At 45.3% G+C, this 20,998-nt stretch overlaps 1 protein-coding gene across 1 annotated transcript in view; it reads right to left on the bottom strand.

Annotated features, from left to right (window-relative positions):
- TRHDE (thyrotropin releasing hormone degrading enzyme) overlaps positions 1-20,998 on the bottom strand; it is a 3,000,980-nt gene that overhangs the window by 322,484 nt on the left and 2,657,498 nt on the right. The window lies entirely within an intron of this gene.

Here is a 20,998-nt window from a genome sequence, read left to right as displayed (position 1 = left end):
TTTGAAGGTCATGGTCCTCTAGTCATGGAAATACCACATGAGGAATTTCGGATGGCTGCTCTTTCCTTGACTGCTTTGGTGCCTATCTCTTATTGGCTCTTCAAAAGAAACAGAAGTGCATGCCAGTGTATCTGTGATTGTATTCAAACACTGCTTCTTGCATGGCTGGATCAAAGTGGATGCTTATTTGCGTTGTGAGAAGGAGCCCCAGTGTATGGTTTGGCTGGATCTGAGGTGCTGAATCCTTTAGTCAGTTTTCAAAGGGAGGCAGATTTGAAACTGAACCCTAATGCCTGTTAGCTGGGTGCTCTTCTTTAAAGCATTGTTACGGATGACACCCATTTAACATTCTTTTTATAGTTGGTGACCAAATGCAAGTGGATGTAGGTCACGTGGCCTAAGCCCCACACACCTATCAATGTGTCAAACTGTTGGTGCCTTCCTGTTTTGCCACCCTTTTCCCCTCTTTTCCTTTGCAGTTGGTGAGCAGGTACAAGTACATCTAGGTCACGTGGCCTGAGTCCCACACACCTGGCAATCAATGCTAAACTGTTGCTGCCCTCCTGTTTTGCCACTCTTTTCCATATTTAAGCAGCCCTCCAGCCTCTTTTCCTTTGCAGTTGGTGAGCAGGTGCAAGTGGATCTAGGTCATGTGCAATCATGTTATGTTATGTTATTTGGCATTTATATAATTCTGTATATGTCATTAGTATGTCCTCAAAGCACTTGTGGGTTAAACACCCTCAGAGACTGAAGTGCCGGTCAGTTGAGAGAGTAGGGTATCATAGGATGCTTGGTGTTAGGGAGAATTCTCATTCTATGGCTAATTTCCCTTACCTAGTGAGTCCCTCTGCAGCTTTTCTGGATTTCTGGAGTTTATTTTTTCCACTTGGTAAGAGTGTGCCTCTTTTCCCTACTCCTACCTGTGTTTTGTCATGTGCATTTCTACTTGTTGTGTGGTCTTGGACTCTGGAGCACACCACTCCATGAGCCCAATGACTCCTTTTTCTGGGGCTGACTACTGCCCCCCAGAAACAGGTAAAGTTGCCATTAACTTTACATAGTCAATTTAAAACTACAGTCCCAGTACAACCCATTTTACATGGAGTACTGGAAAGGGTTGAATACTACCCGCTGTTGTCTGTGCCTCTCTGAGCTTTGTTTTGCTCTTTTAACATTTAGACTTGGCTGGTGGCAGTGGTATCTACCCTAACTTTTCTACCGCGAATATACTATATAAACATGGTATTGTTTTTGGCTATTATACTAGCCTCGAACATAAACCTGCTTGACCAAATACTCTTTCTTTTTGCTCCGGTTGGGTTTAGTTGCCATTTTGCCTTCTTTGTTCACTTTTTTTTTGGCAGGCTTCTGCCAAGAAGCCCTTGTCTGGGTGCCTGGGTGTCTAGGTGGGCTGAATGTGAGGGAGGGGTGTAGTCACCCCCTGCACAGGGTATCCTAGGAAACCCAAGTCACACTTTGCCATGATTGGCTGAGGCGGTTGTCCGGGCTGGACAATCCCCCTGCTGCGTGATTGACAGCCAGGCTGTTTGAATGGGGGATTTTTGCATAAAAGGCAGGACTCTTGGTCTGGAAGTCAGAGTCGCCACTGGAACTACAAAGAACCGAAGAGAAGCGGAGAAGAAGATGGCTGCTGCAACTACCCCGTCCCGGTGAAGCCCCGCTGCAGTCCTGATCTATCTACCCTTCGACGACCAGAGAAGATCCAGTCCGGAGTCTTCTTCCCTTGAGCCTGATGGGGTCAACCAGCTCATCTTCCACATCCAGAGGATACTCTTTGTGGTCGAAATCACTGCACCCTACTGCTGTGGTCCGGATAGCCATCTGAAGAGCCTCTCCTGTTTTAAAGGAGCGCATCTTTTATTCACTGTTGCTGCTGCTGGCCTCATCCCTGAGTGGTGCAGACCCCTCCAGATGTCCTCCTTCTCGTCTCCACGACCGAAGCTCCAGGAACAGTGGGTCTGCAGGAAACTACCAGGAACAACTGCCGTGGCACCAGCTTCTTCATTGAATAAGGTACTGTGTTCTGCTTCGAGGAACAAGGGTGTATCCCTTTTCTCCTCTTCCAAGGCTAGCCCTTTTCTTCCTTCCCTCTTATAACTTTTGCTTCCTCTGTTGACAATATCCAAGTACTCCTGGCAACGTTGAATCTTGAACTGTCTGACTGTGTGATCCCGACAACAGGAACCTGGTTCCACATGACACTGGCTCCGGCCTATTGACTTTTGTATTTCTGTCAGCGAGTGTTCTCTGATTCTGTCTGCCTTGACAAAAGTATTGCCTATGATTTTTACCCTCAACTCTCTCTGGTTAGCCCAGGTGCTGAGTGTGTTTTGCCCCGGTAACATTTCTTGCCGCAGATACGCGCATCTTTAGTAAGACCGAACTGTCAAAAAGTGATGGCATACATATTCACGGTAACGTCTTTTGTTTCACAACACCGGTCTGCCAAAACATAAGGTACTTACCTCGAGTTTTTCTGTGCCAAGAGAATTGGTTGTTTGTAGTGTATTTTACGTATGGTTTTGAATTTATAGAAGTGTTGTGTTTTATAACAGATGGTTTAAAAATAAATGTACTTATATTTTTTACCTGAAACCTTGAGTCAGTGTTTGCATGAGTCACAGTAATTGTGGTCCCTTTGTGTGATCTCTGCTACTACTCATATACTCTTGAGATAAACCTGGCTGCTCCGCTACTGCTACCACTACCACTTTAACATAGTAGTACAGGTTTGTACCAAAGCTGAACTTGTATTACCACTTGTAGTCTTAATTGTGTGCAGTGGTCCCTAAGGGCACTGCACAGGATTCTGCCTAACACTTGGATGCACTCATTATGTGCGCAGCTGATGGGTCTGCCTGATGGTAGCTGCATACTAGCATTAGGTGTGGTTGCATTGAGATCAGTTGAATGTGTGCAGTTTGGAGGATGGTCTCTCAGACCGGATTCTGTCTGCATTAGGCCTGTGTAGGATGCGTATGTGTGCAGATAGGCTGATTTTTCATGGGTATAGCTGCATTCTAGCAGGATGTTGAGATGTTCCTGGAGTATTGTTCATATGTGAGCAGCTATGTTGAAATTGATCGAGGGGTGTAGCTGCGCTCTATTGTGTGTTGATGTAGAGTAGAGAGAGCATACTGATAGGAGAGGTGAGTGTCTGGAATGGACGTTTTATTTTTATGAGTATACTGTTCCACATTTCATTTATGCCTTTTGTGAATGCTGTGTTAGGGTGACCTTATTGGTGACTTAATAGTAACTTTCGATGGTCTCATTGCTCGGTATCTCCTAGAACATTTGTCTGCAGGTTGCAAGGTCTCAGTGGCCTTAGAAGGTCTCAGTCAGCATTAAGGAAAGAGACAGGTTTTTAGCTCTTTGCAGAAGGCCATGTAGTCATGGGTGTGTTGAATGTGTGAGGTGAGGGAGTTCCACAGTTTTGGGGCCAAAGTTGAGAAGGCAGATCCTCCAATCCTGGAAGAATTGGAGGTTGGAATCACTAGTAAGGGCAGTGCTTGATCGTAAGGTGCGAGTTGAGATGTAGGGTTTTATTTTCACTCGTAGATACGTTGGACCGGTCTTGTGTACTGCTCGGTGGGTTATGCATAGGGTTTGGAAGGTGGCCCTTGATCCAACAGGGAGCCAGTGGAGGGTGCCGAGAGCGGGGGAGAAGTGGTGTCTGTGTCCCAGGATGAGAAAGAGTTTGGTGGCAGCGTTTTGGGCTCTTTGAAGTTTGTTAAGTTGGGGTGTGCAGTCATAGAATCGAGAAAGAAAATGTCGAAAGTCAAAAAAATCGAAAACATAATGTTGAAAAAAAAAATGTTGACTGATTTATTTTTTTATTTATATTTATTTTTTGGCTCTCGCATGTAAAAAAAAGGTAAAAAAAGAAGAAAAAAAGGGGGGATTGGAGGGAACCCCCCTATTTCGATTTTTTGACTTTTGACTTTTTTGTTTTCGATTTTAAGACTATAAACCTTAAGTTGGTATGTTGGTGCTCCCAGGTGTAAGGAGTTGGCATAGACATAAAAGCAGAGAGTCTGTTGGGATAGGTGAGGTAAGGAAAAATGCATCTAAGGAGTTTGAGGTGGTAGTGGCAGGATGTTTATACATTATTGATCTGACATGAGAGGGGTAGGCCTGAGTCCATAGTGCAGCTGAGGTTTATGACTATTTTGGACTGGGGGGGACAATGGAGTGGTTGCGGGAGAAGGGCAGTATTGCTGCACACCATGATTTCAGTGTCATCAAGGTTCAAAAGGAGGTGGTTACTTGTTATCCATTGGTCAGTGTCACTGAGACATGCTTCAAGGTCAGGATTTGGGTTGGTGCTTGTTTTGGGAATTTTTAGGATAATTTGGGTATCGTCGGCGTAGTTGTAACAGGAGAGGTTGCATGTGTATGATTCCTGGTAGAGTGGTTAGATAGAGGTTGAAAAGGAGACTACAGAATACGGCACCTTGGGGTACTCCAGTGTTCACAGTGCAAGCAGTTTAGACAAAAGGGGAAAGGAAGGCAATATGTTCCATTTGAGTGCCGAGCCCCGGATTCCTAGGGAGTGGAGGCGGTCAAGGAGGATTGAATGGTTAACTGTGTCAAAGGCTCATGACAGATCAAGGAGAATCGGTGCAGCGCAACCCTCGGAGTCTGCCACAACCTTGAGATCATCCCAGATCGAGATCAGAGTTGTTTCAGTTCCATGTCGCGGTCTGAAGCCTGATTGTGTGGGGGTCGAGGAGTTTGTTGGATTCTACGAAGCAGTTGAGCTGTCCGGTCAATGAGTTTCACAAGAAATCTGGTGTTGCAGATCGGCCTGTAATTCTTGGGGTCAATGGGGTCGATGGATGCCTTTTTAAGAAGTGGTTTGACGTGCGCTATTTTAAAGGCTTAGGGAAAGGTGCCAGAAGTGAGGGAGCCGTTTAGTATGGATCTTGCCGTTTAGTATGGATGTTCTCCTGTGCAAGTAGAGGAGAATATTTCTTTTAGAAGAGAGGCGGGGCAGGGGCCGAGGGGGGATCAGGAGTGTCTGCTGCAGGATAGTGGGTCTAGGAACTCGTCGCTCGAGATGGGTTGGAAGGACTCGAAGGTTGGTATAGTGGAAGTCGGGGCAACAGGATCAGGAGAGGTAGATGTAGAGCAGGGAGTGAGGTTGGGGAATTTTGTGTTAAGGGTTGCCATCCTGTCAAATGCGGTGTTGTAGAAATGTTGCGAGAGGGAGTCACAGAGTGTTTGTGTGGGAGTTGTTTGGGAAGATGTGCAAGTCAGTTTCACGTATTCGGAGATCATCTTGTGGAGTTCTTTGCTGCTGCTGCCACAGTTCAGAATTCATTTATTGTAATAGGCATTATGGCTTTTCGGATCTCGGATTTGAAATTACGGTGGTGGAGAGTGAACAAGGATCTGCTGAGATCGGTTTTAGAAGCTCACCATTTGCGTTCAAGAGAGTTATTTTGATTTTCTGAATGTCTTCAGGTGGGGCGTGAACCATTTGGGGGGCGGTCCTTGGTGTGAGTGTGAGGCTGTGGGGCGAGAGGGGGTGAGAGGAATGAGTGATTCTTTAAGCCAGGAGTCACAGGTTTAAATGGTTAAGAGTCTACCATAGGGCAGTGTTGCTGGGGTTGGAGTAGAAGGGCTTCAGCTAGGCCAGGGAGTACCTTGACTTTGTTTCAGCATTTGTGATCAAATAGTGGGGGCAAGATGGGCTGTGGGAGGAGGGGCAGGTATGTGGATAGAGAAAGGGATGGCACAATGGTCTGTACAGAAAATGTGGTTTGGGGCTGGATATAGAGACAAGGTCATTGGAGCTTAAGATCGCATCGAGGGTGTTCCCACCAGAATGAGTTCGAACAGTGGTATGTCGGTTAGAGGTTGAGCGCATCAAGACAGTCGACCAGAGGTTGGGTCATGGGGTTGTTGGGCATATCGAACAAGTTATTCATATCTCCCAATAGTGTAAGAGTTGGATAATTTACCTGAATGGTAGCTATTGAGTCACAGAGATTGTTGGCAAACTGTCTGTCATGTCCGGGGGGGTCTGTAGATGAGTAGGAAGCTATGGGTGAGTGTTGATGGAAGCAAGAGTTTTACTAGAAGGGATTCACAGGAAGCGTTGCATATCTGGCTTTCGACGAGTGAGAAGAGAAATGAGGTTTGTAGAGGATTGCCACTCCGCCACCTCTGGATGGTCTGTTGTGGGTGATTAGCGAGTAGCAAGTGGGGAAGGCATTGTGCGTGACTGGTGTAAAATCGTCAGAGAACCAGGTTTCGGTGATAAAAATTAGCTCAGGATTGTCAGATGATAGTAGGTCAAAGATGCTGTGCCTGTTTCTTGCTACGGAGCGGGCATTGAAAAAGATGCATGTGACTTCATGAGGGGAGGAGGTTTTCATGATGCTCATCACTGGGAGTCCATGGTGAATATGGGTGCCCCCTAAAATGAGGGTGTGGTAGGATCAGCCTGGGTGGTTGAGGCTGACTTAGGGGGCAGTGGAGGGTCTGGATGGGTGTGTACTTTGATGGTGGGGTGAGAGGGTTAGGTTGATCGGGAGCAGGAACAGTAGGTGGGCAGTGGTAGGCATGAGAGAGGCGCAGTGGGGTGGATCAGGGGGTGGGCAGAGTGTGGTGAGTGGAGCACTTGTGGTATGGGGGTTTGGGCGAGTTGTTTGTGGTTCAAGTCTCAAGGGTGGTGGGGGCTTAGTTCTACTGGATGAGAAGTCCAGAGCAAGGGGGTAGAGGCGGGCAGAGGTGGAGGGGAGGGTCTGAAGGTAGGGGTGGGAAGGGATGGGAGGTTGGACAGAGAAGTGGTGAGGTATAGAATGTCGAGGGAGAGGGCTAGTCACTCTTTCTGCGTTTTGTGGGTTTTGGTGCCAGAGGAGTTTGAGAGAGGGTAGGAGGGTCAGAGGGAGAAGAGGATAATCCACACTCACCTGACAATCCCTGCTAAACTGTTGGTGTCTTCCTGTTTTTCTGTTGTTTTTCCCTACTTAAGCAACCCTACATCCTCTTTTCCATTGCAGTTGGTGAGCAGGTACAAGTGGATCTAGGTTGCGTGGCCTAAGCCCTCCCACCAGTCAATTACTGCTAAACTATTGGTGCCTTCCGGTTTTGCTGCCCTTTTCCCCTACTTAAGCAGCCCTCCAGCCTCTTTTCCTTTGCAGATGGTGAGCAGGTGCAAGTGAATCTAGGTCATCTGGCCTAAGCCCCACCGACCTTCTCAGTCCTGCCTCTTCCTTTCTGCTCTTAACTCTTAGAACAATGGTGTCTCTCACCCGGGCATCCAAAGTGAAGGGCAAACAAACAAAAGAGCAATTCCTGTTCGGACCGGGAGGCCCCAGGATCCGAACGCCTGCTCAGAAAACAGGTAAACACATGCCGGCATGTGTTTTCTTCCTCCGTCCTCACAGGTCATCCCCACCATCACCAGGCAATGACAATGTCAACGACATCATCACTCCTCTAAGGCCTGGACTCCACAATGCAGCAACCTCACCCACATTAGTCATGAACACCCCTCACCGCCCTCAACAAGAAAGTTGATGCTCGCCAACGTCTGCTCAACTATCACCTATGCAGCAGATATTGCCTACATCATCACTACACATGACCTTGACACTATCTTCATCACCAAGATCTGGATGACAGCCAACTCCACCCACATTCTAGACATCCTTGTCCCAGACGGTTACAACATTGAACAAAGAAACCACCCAAACAAGGCAGGCAGAGGCCTCGAAGTCATCCACAAGACCTTGTGGCCCTGCAAAAGACTTGACCTAGACAACATTCAAAGTCCTACCCCTGCCACTTCCCACTCTCCCTGATGTACACAGTCACCTTCCATCTGATCTACATGCCACCCAAACCCAACACCGCTTTCACCTAAGCCTCACATGGCACATGAAAGAGCCATTGCACAAGAAAGGTAACATCCTTGACCCAATCATCACTGTGCTGCCTTCCTCCACTCCAGCTCTCCTCTCGTGCTTGACTGGTCTGGCCATCTGGCTGTGCCTTTCAACATCCAGCACACCGCTCCAGTCAAGCAATCCCAGCAGAAACCCAGCAGACAAACCTTCAGGTCCTTCAAGAACTTCTCAGTGTAGGCTGCTATGGAAGAACTTGCCAACGTCACATGACCTGAACACCCCCAACTGAACTGCAACTCTCTACTGGAAGCACTCAACGCCACCCTCTCAGCTTCCATCAACAGACATGTGCCTCTGAAACAACACACATGCAAACCAAAAAAATGAACACCCCGGTACATTCAAGAACTAAAAATGAGCAAAAGAGTCATCAGGAAACAAGAGAAAACCTGTCCCGCTCCACGACCATTTCCAACTTGGCATTCCTCAAGGAAATCAGAGCAACCCACCAACAACTAATCAATATAGCCACTGTCTCCTACTATCAGAACACCATATCAGAAGCCAACAACAGAAGCAGAGATCTTGTCAAAGCAGTCCAACACTGGACAACCCGCTAGCCAACCCTGCCATACCACAATCCATCAAACAAGTGGGTGTTGCTTCTGTGGCAGGAAGATGTTGCTTAGCATTGCATTTCCATCATTTAACTTTTCACTAAACTACAGATCATGAGAGGCATTCATTTCATGTGTTTATGTTTCAAAACATGAATTATGCAAAGCAAGGTATGCCAGGGTTTGTAGCTTTAGTTGTAAAAGGAGAAGGGAGCGAGTGTTAATTTGAAAGCTCCCAGATCCTGAGATTAGGGCAGTGGGCACACTCAGTCAATCGCAAATCTTTAAAATGCATTGCCGATTTAGGCACTGGCAACTTTTGGAGTAATAATATTCTTATAGTTACACACCTTAGCTATTAAAATGTAAAGTGCGTAAGGTAGTTACGCCTTTCTTCCAGGACTGCACCCGCTTTGTGTTTGGTATATAAGTGTGTGGTTTCCAATTATTAGCTAAACCGCCCACTAGACTGCTATCATGCCGGATAAACATTACCAGATTACTTTTGTTAGGCCGAAATTTGGTTGAATAAGAACACAGGATATGTAATAACGTTAAAAAAACAATATAACAACATGCACCAGTGTATTCAGTAGGCATGCTACATAGGTGCCTTTTAACACAAATCCCTAAAGCAATCAATGACCTGTCCCCCCGATATGCAACCCATCCAGCAGTCTTTGGAGGCTGCCTGTCCCGCAGGCCCTGTCTGCCACTAGCACAGCAGTCATTACACACCCTCCCTCCTATGGAGACGTCAGAGTCAGGCGATAACCCACAAAACTGCGCCTGCTGCAGACCGAGCATCAGCATGCGTGTGATTTCCATAGGAACATAGTATGATCAGCACAGAGCCTGCAGGCTTAACAGTGACTACCTGGCCCCTCAGTGTGTTCCACTACCTCCCACCTTGCCCATATCATCCAGTTCTTACCGATGGGGTCGTGAGTGAACACCTGGGCCGTTGGTACTCCCCCTCTGTGAATGACATGGTACAGTTAGCACTGCTAGCGCAGTTGCTGTGGGAGCGTTGGATCTGCTCCGGCAGGTGGGGTTGAGGCAGTATCTTTTACTTGCATACGCCACAGCCGTTGTCGGTGCTGCTGGGCTCTGCTGATCAGCCGATGGCCAATCATCCCACACGAGCCCCTCCTGCTGCCTCCACATGGCCGGCGATGTGCTGTAGGGGTGCATGACATGAAAAAATCCACAACGTGTTCGGCAGAGTCCACTATCTCACGCATTATGGGATTTGAAGTTCCACAGTTGGCTGCAAGGAAATGATGGCGAGATGAAACGATCCCCATGCAGGGACTGGCATATAGCTGCCAAAGGGCCACAAACATCTGACACGGGCACGATAAATCTTTGAAGGGCATGAAAAGTAGGGAAATAAAGTAGAACACCACCACAGAGCTTTGGGGGAGAAAGCAAAAAGAGATGACTCTGTGGCTCCAGTGTTGAAAGTCACATAGACACATGACATGAGACAGTACTCCTGATTGGAAGAAAATACGTTAAACAAGCCACTATTGGATTACATCTGCATAGTACAACAGGAATTAACACTTAAAGCCTGATTTACAAATCCATTTTACAATGGCGCAGTCACATTGAAAAAGACTTTGTAAATCAGGCACTTAGTACGTTGGCAATTGTATGCCAGAGCATTTCCATTTGTCATGCTGACCAAAAAGACTTCTTCTTGGCACCCCTTTATTCTATCTAGCAATGGAGTTGGCAAATTTTTTGTGGTTAAAACCAAAATTAAGAGCTCTGCCATTTGCATCATTACTTCTGAAACACATTTATCAAAGGCTATTCCTAAAAAAAGTAACCCATAACGATTCAAAAGATTGGCCAACATTCAATGCTTGGTCACATACCTGAATGATTGAAATACATAATATCAATATATTTTGTAGTTTGAGCTTATTGTGCCATTTCAGGAATCAGGATTTCAGATATAAGTATATTAATGGTATAATTGGTCATTAATGGTAAGTATATTAATGGCACAGTGTAAAAACATGGATTAAAAGTTCCTTGTTGTTACATGCATATGTATAAAGTGCTAGAGGTTTTAGATGGATGGTTAGATGATGTACATAGTTATGTTAAATGTAAATAGGTGCACATTTATGCAAAATAACCTGGCACTGTTGTTTGCTTGCTATCGTTAATCACTAGCATTCCTTAGTGGAGCACAACATATGTGATCAGTACCTGCAAATGTTATGGTTCAGAATGGTGGGCAGTTGAGTCCTGGCTAAAAAGGACTGGGGCTGCTGCAGCGTTATCATAAAATAAAGGAACTTGTAAAGACTTACCACTGCCTGCCATCTTAATACTGGTGACAAGGACGAGGAAGAGCAGCAGCTCCAGCCTGTCACAAGCAGCATCTGTAAGCACAGAGCTCTGTGAGATGCCGCAGAGCTGTGAAGGTTGACGCGAAGAATGATCGAGGCATTGCAGTGTTCGGAATGACAGAAACTGCTGTGAGGGACTGTGAAAGGCTGCAAAGCTGTGAGGGACAGTGTGGGGGAGGCAAAGGTAGCCCCACATCATCTAGCAGCCAGGTTGGTGAAGAATTGAGCTGTGCTCGAGGAGTGAGGGGAGGAAGAAGCCAGCATAAAAGCCCCAGCGCTTTGTTTAAACATATTCTCCCAATGCAAGCAAAATCTTGCAAGATGTTGCGGCGGCCATTTTAAGGTCAGGCGGAGATGCGAACAGGATCCATATATAATACAAGCATGGACATTGATATGTCAGGCAACATAGCTAAGCAATAAACCCTGAATCAGCCAGTGATTATAAAATGCAACTAACGCACGGATCGTGGTGTCGGGCAGAGGGGTATGGACATTTCTGTATTTTTTAGCAAGGAATCTAACTGTCAACAGTAATTTAAAAAAAAATAAGGAATCTGACTGGCAGTTGCCTACACATGTGCAGGTTTCTACAAGAATAGTGCATTACCTCGGGCCAACTCCAGTGGCGCAATGAATATTCCAGGTCCCACCCTATTTTTGACCCACATAAGGTAGTCCAACGTCAGATGGGGAAATTGGAAGGAAGTGTACAGAAGCAGTTTTGCTGCAGATTGAAAAGACTTGCTTTTATACCACTGCCTAGGTCAAGCGGGCCAAGTCAAATTTAAGAATTTGGCGGATTTACAAAGTCAGGAGGCAGAAGGACTGTCTGTTTTTTAAGACAGCCTGCTAAAATTGGACAAACACTTAATCGTTAAAGAAAACACATTTTTAGCGAGATATCACTTAGGGATAAACAAAAAAAAGTGGAGTGTCAATAGAAGAATTTATTACTGCTCTGCGCTGACAGACCATTAAGTGTGATTATAGTCACTGCAGAGATGAACATATTGGAGACCAGCTAATGATAAAATGTGCTGATCATAAGATTAGGGAGGTGCTATGGAGAGAGTGAGCCAGTGGTGTGGATTTTTCGCTGGAGAGGGCAATTGAAGTTTCAAAGATGGTAGAACAAACAGAAAAGTGCATTAAAGATTTGGATTCTGAGCCAGTAAAAAAACATATCCAACAGTACAAGTTCTGTGGAACAAGTCAAAGTACGTAAACAACAAAGACACAATGATGAAAGCAGCAGGGTGAACAAGAAGAGAGCGGATGTCAAAGAAAGGCACGGGAAGACATTTATCAAAAGGTGTTACAGATGTGGAAACCCAGATCTCATCCCCAGCGTTATGCAGTGTTTTGCGCATCATGTGGTATGCAGACACTGTGGGAGAAAAGGTCATGTGTTGCGCTGTTGTAATCACTGGAACAAGTGGAAGTGTCAAAATGGTTCAGGATAGTATGACCTTCTACCAAGAAGAATGGAAGCAGCAGAGAAGATGAAGCCTGCATAGTGAATGCTGTCGATTCGGCACCCAAAATGATAAAACCCAATGTGGAGATAATGGTGAATGTGGTATTCATGAGGCTTCTGGTTGACAGTGAAGCAGGCTACACCCTGTTGAACATAGAAACATGGAAAGAAAAATATAACTCCTGTGTTTTACAGGAGACAAGCGTGTTGGCACATGCATATGGGGATGTGTCTATCAATATTGTGGGGGAGTTCTGGGCACAATTCATATATGGGGACTGCAGTGCCCAGGGCATGGTAAGAGTGATGACCAAAGGAACTAACTTGTTATCTTGGGAGGCCCAAGTGGATCTTGGCCTGCGACTTGATCCTGATCATCCCTCTCAGGTGGTGGTCAGACACAAGGTACCAGGAGGGGTGGAGTCTGTGCAAATAAAGGAGACAGACGTAGTGAAGATGTTTTCAGAGGTTTTTGCAGGAAAGATGGAATGCTTAAAGGTGTTTGTCCATCTAATTATCCTAAAGACAGCAGCTATAACTGTAAGGTCGATAGATTTTACCATACCCCTTGCCTTGAGGGAGGATGTTGAGAAAGAATTGAACTGCATGTTGAGTGAAGGAATTATTGAGGAAACAGATGCGGAAGAATGGATAAGTCCCATTGTGGCGGTATGCAAGCCAAATGGCACCCTGAGACTGTGCATCACTCTGAAGGGACTTAACAAGAACATGATGCCAGACAGATTGCCACGATTTTTTCAACACTTGACATAAAAGCAGCCTATCAACAGGTTTAGCTGCATGCTGACTCCGTGGATCTTACTGCATTTATAACACTGTTTGGCCTGTAACGCTGTAAGATAATGCCTTTTGGGTTGGTGTCAGCCTCCAGTGCATTCCAAAGGGTAATTAATAAGTTACTGAATTGTCTTGCACGTACTTGTTTTCACCAGGACAACATATTGGTATGGGGCAAGGATGTTTAAGAGCATGACATGTGGTTGAAAGAACTGTTGAAAAAAGTAGTGGATACAGGTTTGACAATATCTGTGGATAAATGTAGATTCAGGTTGAAAAAACTGAAATACCTGGCTCTGCGGGAGGTGTGAAGCCAAAGTATTCCACCACTGAGGCGATAAAAAAGATGAGGGCTCCAAAAGGATAAGAAGGAATTATCTTCTTATTTGGGATTAGTTGAAATCTATGGGAAGTTCAAAAAACATTGTGGCTGTGAGAAGAAAATACCATGAGGATGCTGGTGAAGAAAGGTGCAATATTTGAATGGTGTGAGAGGTGTGAAAGGGAAATTGATGACATAAGGAACTATTTGGTAAATGCTCTCATTTTGATGGGATTTGAGGATGCATGGGAGGTATTGTTGTACACGGATGTGAGTGACAATGGTCTTGGATGCGTTTTAATGCAGGTGAGATGTGATGTATTGAATACAGTAGCCTTTGCATCACGTGTTCTAAAGGAGGCAGAGAGGCGTTACTCCGTTGTGGAGAGGGAATCGTTGGCTTGTGTGTGGGGAATCGGAAAGTACTGCCAATTTTTCTGGGGCTGGAAGTTTGTGGTTATGAAGGACCACAGGCCATGGGTTGGGATTTTCACCAGAAAGGGGTTGAATGGAATCTCAAGGAGGATAAGCAGGTTATTTCCTCTTTGCAAGGGCTCAACATGGAGGTGAGGCATGTGAAGGGGGAGTTGGAAGTTACTGCTGATACATTGCAACGCAATCCCATAGAGAAGGACAATGACGAGGGATGTGAGGAAGAAGGGGACGTTTTTGTCAACTGTAAAGTGGCCAAGGAAAGTGATTGGAGGTAAGAATGTGAAAATGATTCGAATTACAAGGTAGTGGTGAAGTGTGTTCAGCAATGATGAACAATGGAAGAGTGTGCTGAGGAGTCGATGGGTTACAGGAAGGTGAAGCAAGAATTGAGCATTGAGAGAGGGATTTTGACCCGTTTGGAGCGAATGGTCGTGCCAGAAGGCATGAAAACAAGTACTTGAGATTGCCCATGAGGGGCATTTGGGAGGAAGTAAGACAAAGGGTCTACTTCATCAATATTTTTGGTGGCCAGGAATGGACCATGACATTGAGTCATTTTTGAGTGAACGTGAGGCGTGTAGGGATAGCAATATGATGCTTAGTACCAGCGTGCCTCCGATGAGAATGTGTCATGCACCGGCAATGGAAGTACTGGAACAAATGGAAGTTGCTGTGATCAGGTGGATGATTCAACTGTGCAACTGTGCAGTGCGGTCTAGACTTCTTTCAGCATGGCTGCTGTATCTATTTCAATGGGCATCTACCAGAGCCTGTTGCATTGTATCCATCCCTTGGAACTTTTGGCCAGCTCGTACTCTGTTCTGTTGTACCAGCCTTCCCTGTGTTTTGTGCTCTTTCTTGTCTTCCAACCTGGCAGGCTTCCGTCATTTGTAGTTATTCCTTATTACCCTTCCTCTACGGTCCTCGTCCGTGTTCCATCTCGTATTCCATCTCATTCATTTCCATTCTTTTTATCCTTGTTTACTTTACCCGTACCTTGGCGGTAGTTTCCTTTTCTTTCTCTTGCCTTTCAGCTCGTTCCTAACTTTCTTTCTCACTTTACCGTAAACCTTGTTATGTATTTCTGACTGTCCTTCTATCCCCGCTCTACCTCCTCTGTAAGCGCGGATCCATTTCTCCTTCGCCGCGAAGCTCAGCGGCATTTCTGTCTATTCTTCTACTCTGCAAAGTTCACTGCCATTTTTCTCTGCTCTCCTTCTCCGCAAAGCACGCCGGCATTTCAATCTACTTTTCTTCACTGCAAAGCTCGTTGGCATATCTTTCTAATACTTGTTCCTTGTCCTGTTTCTTACCTTATCTTTCTTTGGACTCCTACATGTTTACTCGCTAGGCTCATTACCTACTTACCTAGTTTTTGGTTCCACTTTCTTTCTTGCTATCTTCGGCTCATTGCCTAGAATTTTCTTACCTACCTACTTAGGTACGCAGCCCTTCTACACCTATTGGGCTGTTGGGATACTCTAACAGACCTCAATCTGGAGCTCATTATCCTTATCCCTGGATCTCAGAAGGGGAAAGAGGATAGCTTACTCTGCAGACTCCAATACCTGTGTAAGAGCATACAGGGTGGTTACTCCTACTTGGACTACTGAAGGAGCAATAAACTATAACTACAATCCCAATTGCTACAGACAAATCATCTCCAATTCAACAACAGCAAGGTTTTTTGTACCTTGTAGGCTTTTTTCCTGGAGTTAAGGGGGCTTGCTCCTCGGGAATCTCTTAGACTTGAGTAGTCAACAGGTCAAGGTGGCCTCTGAGGGAGCTCGCCCCTACCTACACCATAAGAAGGACAATAAGTCTAAAGAATCTAAGAGAACACATCGAAAGAAGGATTCTGAAGCCCAAGAAAGTACATTGGAAGACTCAGGTGAGGAGGAGGAACGGGAGGGATCTACGAATGGTGAAACCTCCCAGTTTGGTCTGGAATGTGGTGGCCATGGACATTTTTGGTTCCATATCCATTAGGGGATCCCAGAGTGCAAATTTGGTGGTGCTGGTTGACCTTTTGTCCAAATGGCCGGAGGTGTGTATTGTGAGAGACATTAGTTCCCGCAGGATCATAACATTTTTGGAGTCATTATTCTGTAGATAGGGGTTTCCCAGGAAGATAGTGTCAGACAATGGTCCATAATTGGAAGGAAAAGATTTGGAAGCATTTGTGGAAGATAATGGGATTGTTCATTCTACAACAGTATTGTATAACCCTAAAGGGAATGCCACTGTAAATAGGTGCACATTTATGCAAAATAACCTGGCACTGTTGTTTGCTTGCTATCGTTAATCACTAGCATTCCTTAGTGGAGCACAACATATGTGATCAGTACCTGCAAATGTTATGGTTCAGAATGGTGGGCAGTTGAGTCCTGGCTAAAAAGGACTGGGGCTGCTGCAGCATTATCATAAAATAAAGGAACTTGTAAAGACTTACCACTGCCTGCCATCTTAATACTGGTGACAAGGACGAGGAAGAGCAGCAGCCCCAGCCTGTCACAAGCAGCATCTGTAAGCACAGAGCTCTGTGAGATGCCGCACAGCTGTGAAGGTTGACGTGAAGAATGATCGAGGCATTGCAGTGTTCGGAATGACAGAAACTGCTGTGAGGGACTGTGAAAGGCTGCAAAGCTGTGAGGGACAGTGTGGGGGAGGCAAAGGTAGCCCCACATCATCTAGCAGCCAGGTTGGTGAAGAATTGAGCTGTGCTCGAGGAGTGAGGGGAGGAAGAAGCCAGCATAAAAGCCCCAGCGCTTTGTTTAAACATATTCTCCCAATGCAAGCAAAATCTTGCAAGATGTTGCGGCGGCCATTTTAAGGTCAGGCGGAGATGCGAACAGGATCCATATATAATACAAGCATGGACATTGATATGTCAGGCAACATAGCTAAGCAATAAACCCTGAATCAGCCAGTGATTATAAAATGCAACTAACGCACGGATCGTGGTGTCGGGCAGAGGGGTATGGACATTTCTGTATTTTTTAGCAAGGAATCTAACTGTCAACAGTAATTTAAAAAAAAATAAGGAATCTGACTGGCAGTTGCCTACACATGTGCAGGTTTCTACAAGAATAGTGCATTACCTCGGGCCAACTCCAGTGGCGCAATGAATATTCCAGGTCCCACCCTATTTTTGACCCACATAAGGTAGTCCAACGTCAGATGGGGAAATTGGAAGGAAGTGTACAGAAGCAGTTTTGCTGCAGATTGAAAAGACTTGCTTTTATACCACTGCCTAGGTCAAGCGGGCCAAGTCAAATTTAAGAATTTGGCGGATTTACAAAGTCAGGAGGCAGAAGGACTGTCTGTTTTTTAAGACAGCCTGCTAAAATTGGACAAACACTTAATCGTTAAAGAAAACACATTTTTAGCGAGATATCACTTAGGGATAAACAAAAAAAAGTGGAGTGTCAATAGAAGAATTTATTACTGCTCTGCGCTGACAGACCATTAAGTGTGATTATAGTCACTGCAGAGATGAACATATTGGAGACCAGCTAATGATAAAATGTGCTGATCATAAGATTAGGGAGGTGCTATGGAGAGAGTGAGCCAGTGGTGTGGATTTTTCGCTGGAGAGGGCAATTGAAGTTTCAAAGATGGTAGAACAAACAGAAAAGTGCATTAAAGATTTGGATTCTGAGCCAGTAAAAAAACATATCCAACAGTACAAGTTCTGTGGAACAAGTCAAAGTACGTAAACAACAAAGACACAATGATGAAAGCAGCAGGGTGAACAAGAAGAGAGCGGATGTCAAAGAAAGGCACGGGAAGACATTTATCAAAAGGTGTTACAGATGTGGAAACCCAGATCTCATCCCCAGCGTTATGCAGTGTTTTGCGCATCATGTGGTATGCAGACACTGTGGGAGAAAAGGTCATGTGTTGCGCTGTTGTAATCACTGGAACAAGTGGAAGTGTCAAAATGGTTCAGGATAGTATGACCTTCTACCAAGAAGAATGGAAGCAGCAGAGAAGATGAAGCCTGCATAGTGAATGCTGTCGATTCGGCACCCAAAATGATAAAACCCAATGTGGAGATAATGGTGAATGTGGTATTCATGAGGCTTCTGGTTGACAGTGAAGCAGGCTACACCCTGTTGAACATAGAAACATGGAAAGAAAAATATAACTCCTGTGTTTTACAGGAGACAAGCGTGTTGGCACATGCATATGGGGATGTGTCTATCAATATTGTGGGGGAGTTCTGGGCACAATTCATATATGGGGACTGCAGTGCCCAGGGCATGGTAAGAGTGATGACCAAAGGAACTAACTTGTTATCTTGGGAGGCCCAAGTGGATCTTGGCCTGCGACTTGATCCTGATCATCCCTCTCAGGTGGTGGTCAGACACAAGGTACCAGGAGGGGTGGAGTCTGTGCAAATAAAGGAGACAGACGTAGTGAAGATGTTTTCAGAGGTTTTTGCAGGAAAGATGGAATGCTTAAAGGTGTTTGTCCATCTAATTATCCTAAAGACAGCAGCTATAACTGTAAGGTCGATAGATTTTACCATACCCCTTGCCTTGAGGGAGGATGTTGAGAAAGAATTGAACTGCATGTTGAGTGAAGGAATTATTGAGGAAACAGATGCGGAAGAATGGATAAGTCCCATTGTGGCGGTATGCAAGCCAAATGGCACCCTGAGACTGTGCATCACTCTGAAGGGACTTAACAAGAACATGATGCCAGACAGATTGCCACGATTTTTTCAACACTTGACATAAAAGCAGCCTATCAACAGGTTTAGCTGCATGCTGACTCCGTGGATCTTACTGCATTTATAACACTGTTTGGCCTGTAACGCTGTAAGATAATGCCTTTTGGGTTGGTGTCAGCCTCCAGTGCATTCCAAAGGGTAATTAATAAGTTACTGAATTGTCTTGCACGTACTTGTTTTCACCAGGACAACATATTGGTATGGGGCAAGGATGTTTAAGAGCATGACATGTGGTTGAAAGAACTGTTGAAAAAAGTAGTGGATACAGGTTTGACAATATCTGTGGATAAATGTAGATTCAGGTTGAAAAAACTGAAATACCTGGCTCTGCGGGAGGTGTGAAGCCAAAGTATTCCACCACTGAGGCGATAAAAAAGATGAGGGCTCCAAAAGGATAAGAAGGAATTATCTTCTTATTTGGGATTAGTTGAAATCTATGGGAAGTTCAAAAAACATTGTGGCTGTGAGAAGAAAATACCATGAGGATGCTGGTGAAGAAAGGTGCAATATTTGAATGGTGTGAGAGGTGTGAAAGGGAAATTGATGACATAAGGAACTATTTGGTAAATGCTCTCATTTTGATGGGATTTGAGGATGCATGGGAGGTATTGTTGTACACGGATGTGAGTGACAATGGTCTTGGATGCGTTTTAATGCAGGTGAGATGTGATGTATTGAATACAGTAGCCTTTGCATCACGTGTTCTAAAGGAGGCAGAGAGGCGTTACTCCGTTGTGGAGAGGGAATCGTTGGCTTGTGTGTGGGGAATCGGAAAGTACTGCCAATTTTTCTGGGGCTGGAAGTTTGTGGTTATGAAGGACCACAGGCCATGGGTTGGGATTTTCACCAGAAAGGGGTTGAATGGAATCTCAAGGAGGATAAGCAGGTTATTTCCTCTTTGCAAGGGCTCAACATGGAGGTGAGGCATGTGAAGGGGGAGTTGGAAGTTACTGCTGATACATTGCAACGCAATCCCATAGAGAAGGACAATGACGAGGGATGTGAGGAAGAAGGGGACGTTTTTGTCAACTGTAAAGTGGCCAAGGAAAGTGATTGGAGGTAAGAATGTGAAAATGATTCGAATTACAAGGTAGTGGTGAAGTGTGTTCAGCAATGATGAACAATGGAAGAGTGTGCTGAGGAGTCGATGGGTTACAGGAAGGTGAAGCAAGAATTGAGCATTGAGAGAGGGATTTTGACCCGTTTGGAGCGAATGGTCGTGCCAGAAGGCATGAAAACAAGTACTTGAGATTGCCCATGAGGGGCATTTGGGAGGAAGTAAGACAAAGGGTCTACTTCATCAATATTTTTGGTGGCCAGGAATGGACCATGACATTGAGTCATTTTTGAGTGAACGTGAGGCGTGTAGGGATAGCAATATGATGCTTAGTACCAGCGTGCCTCCGATGAGAATGTGTCATGCACCGGCAATGGAAGTACTGGAACAAATGGAAGTTGCTGTGATCAGGTGGATGATTCAACTGTGCAACTGTGCAGTGCGGTCTAGACTTCTTTCAGCATGGCTGCTGTATCTATTTCAATGGGCATCTACCAGAGCCTGTTGCATTGTATCCATCCCTTGGAACTTTTGGCCAGCTCGTACTCTGTTCTGTTGTACCAGCCTTCCCTGTGTTTTGTGCTCTTTCTTGTCTTCCAACCTGGCAGGCTTCCGTCATTTGTAGTTATTCCTTATTACCCTTCCTCTACGGTCCTCGTCCGTGTTCCATCTCGTATTCCATCTCATTCATTTCCACTCTTTTTATCCTTGTTTACTTTACCCGTACCTTGGCGGTAGTTTCCTTTTCTTTCTCTTGCCTTTCAGCTCGTTCCTAACTTTCTTTCTCACTTTACCGTAAACCTTGTTATGTATTTCTGACTGTCCTTCTATCCCCGCTCTACCTCCTCTGTAAGCGCGGATCCATTTCTCCTTCGCCGCGAAGCTCACCGGCATTTCTGTCTATTCTTCTACTCTGCAAAGTTCACTGCCATTTTTCTCTGCTCTCCTTCTCCGCAAAGCACGCCGGCATTTCAATCTACTTTTCTTCACTGCAAAGCTCGTTGGCATATCTTTCTAATACTTGTTCCTTGTCCTGTTTCTTACCTTATCTTTCTTTGGACTCCTACATGTTTACTCGCTAGGCTCATTACCTACTTACCTAGTTTTTGGTTCCACTTTCTTTCTTGCTATCTTCGGCTCATTGCCTAGAATTTTCTTACCTACCTACTTAGGTACGCAGCCCTTCTACACCTATTGGGCTGTTGGGATACTCTAAAAGACCTCAATCTGGAGCTCATTATCCTTATCCCTGGATCTCAGAAGGGGAAAGAGGATAGCTTACTCTGCAGACTCCAA

This window comes from Ambystoma mexicanum, chromosome 12 (genome assembly GCF_040938575.1).
Source record: "Ambystoma mexicanum isolate Mex_15411 chromosome 12, UKY_AmexF1_1, whole genome shotgun sequence".
NCBI lineage: Eukaryota > Metazoa > Chordata > Amphibia > Caudata > Ambystomatidae > Ambystoma > Ambystoma mexicanum.
This window is presented reverse-complemented; position numbering and strand designations above follow the sequence as displayed.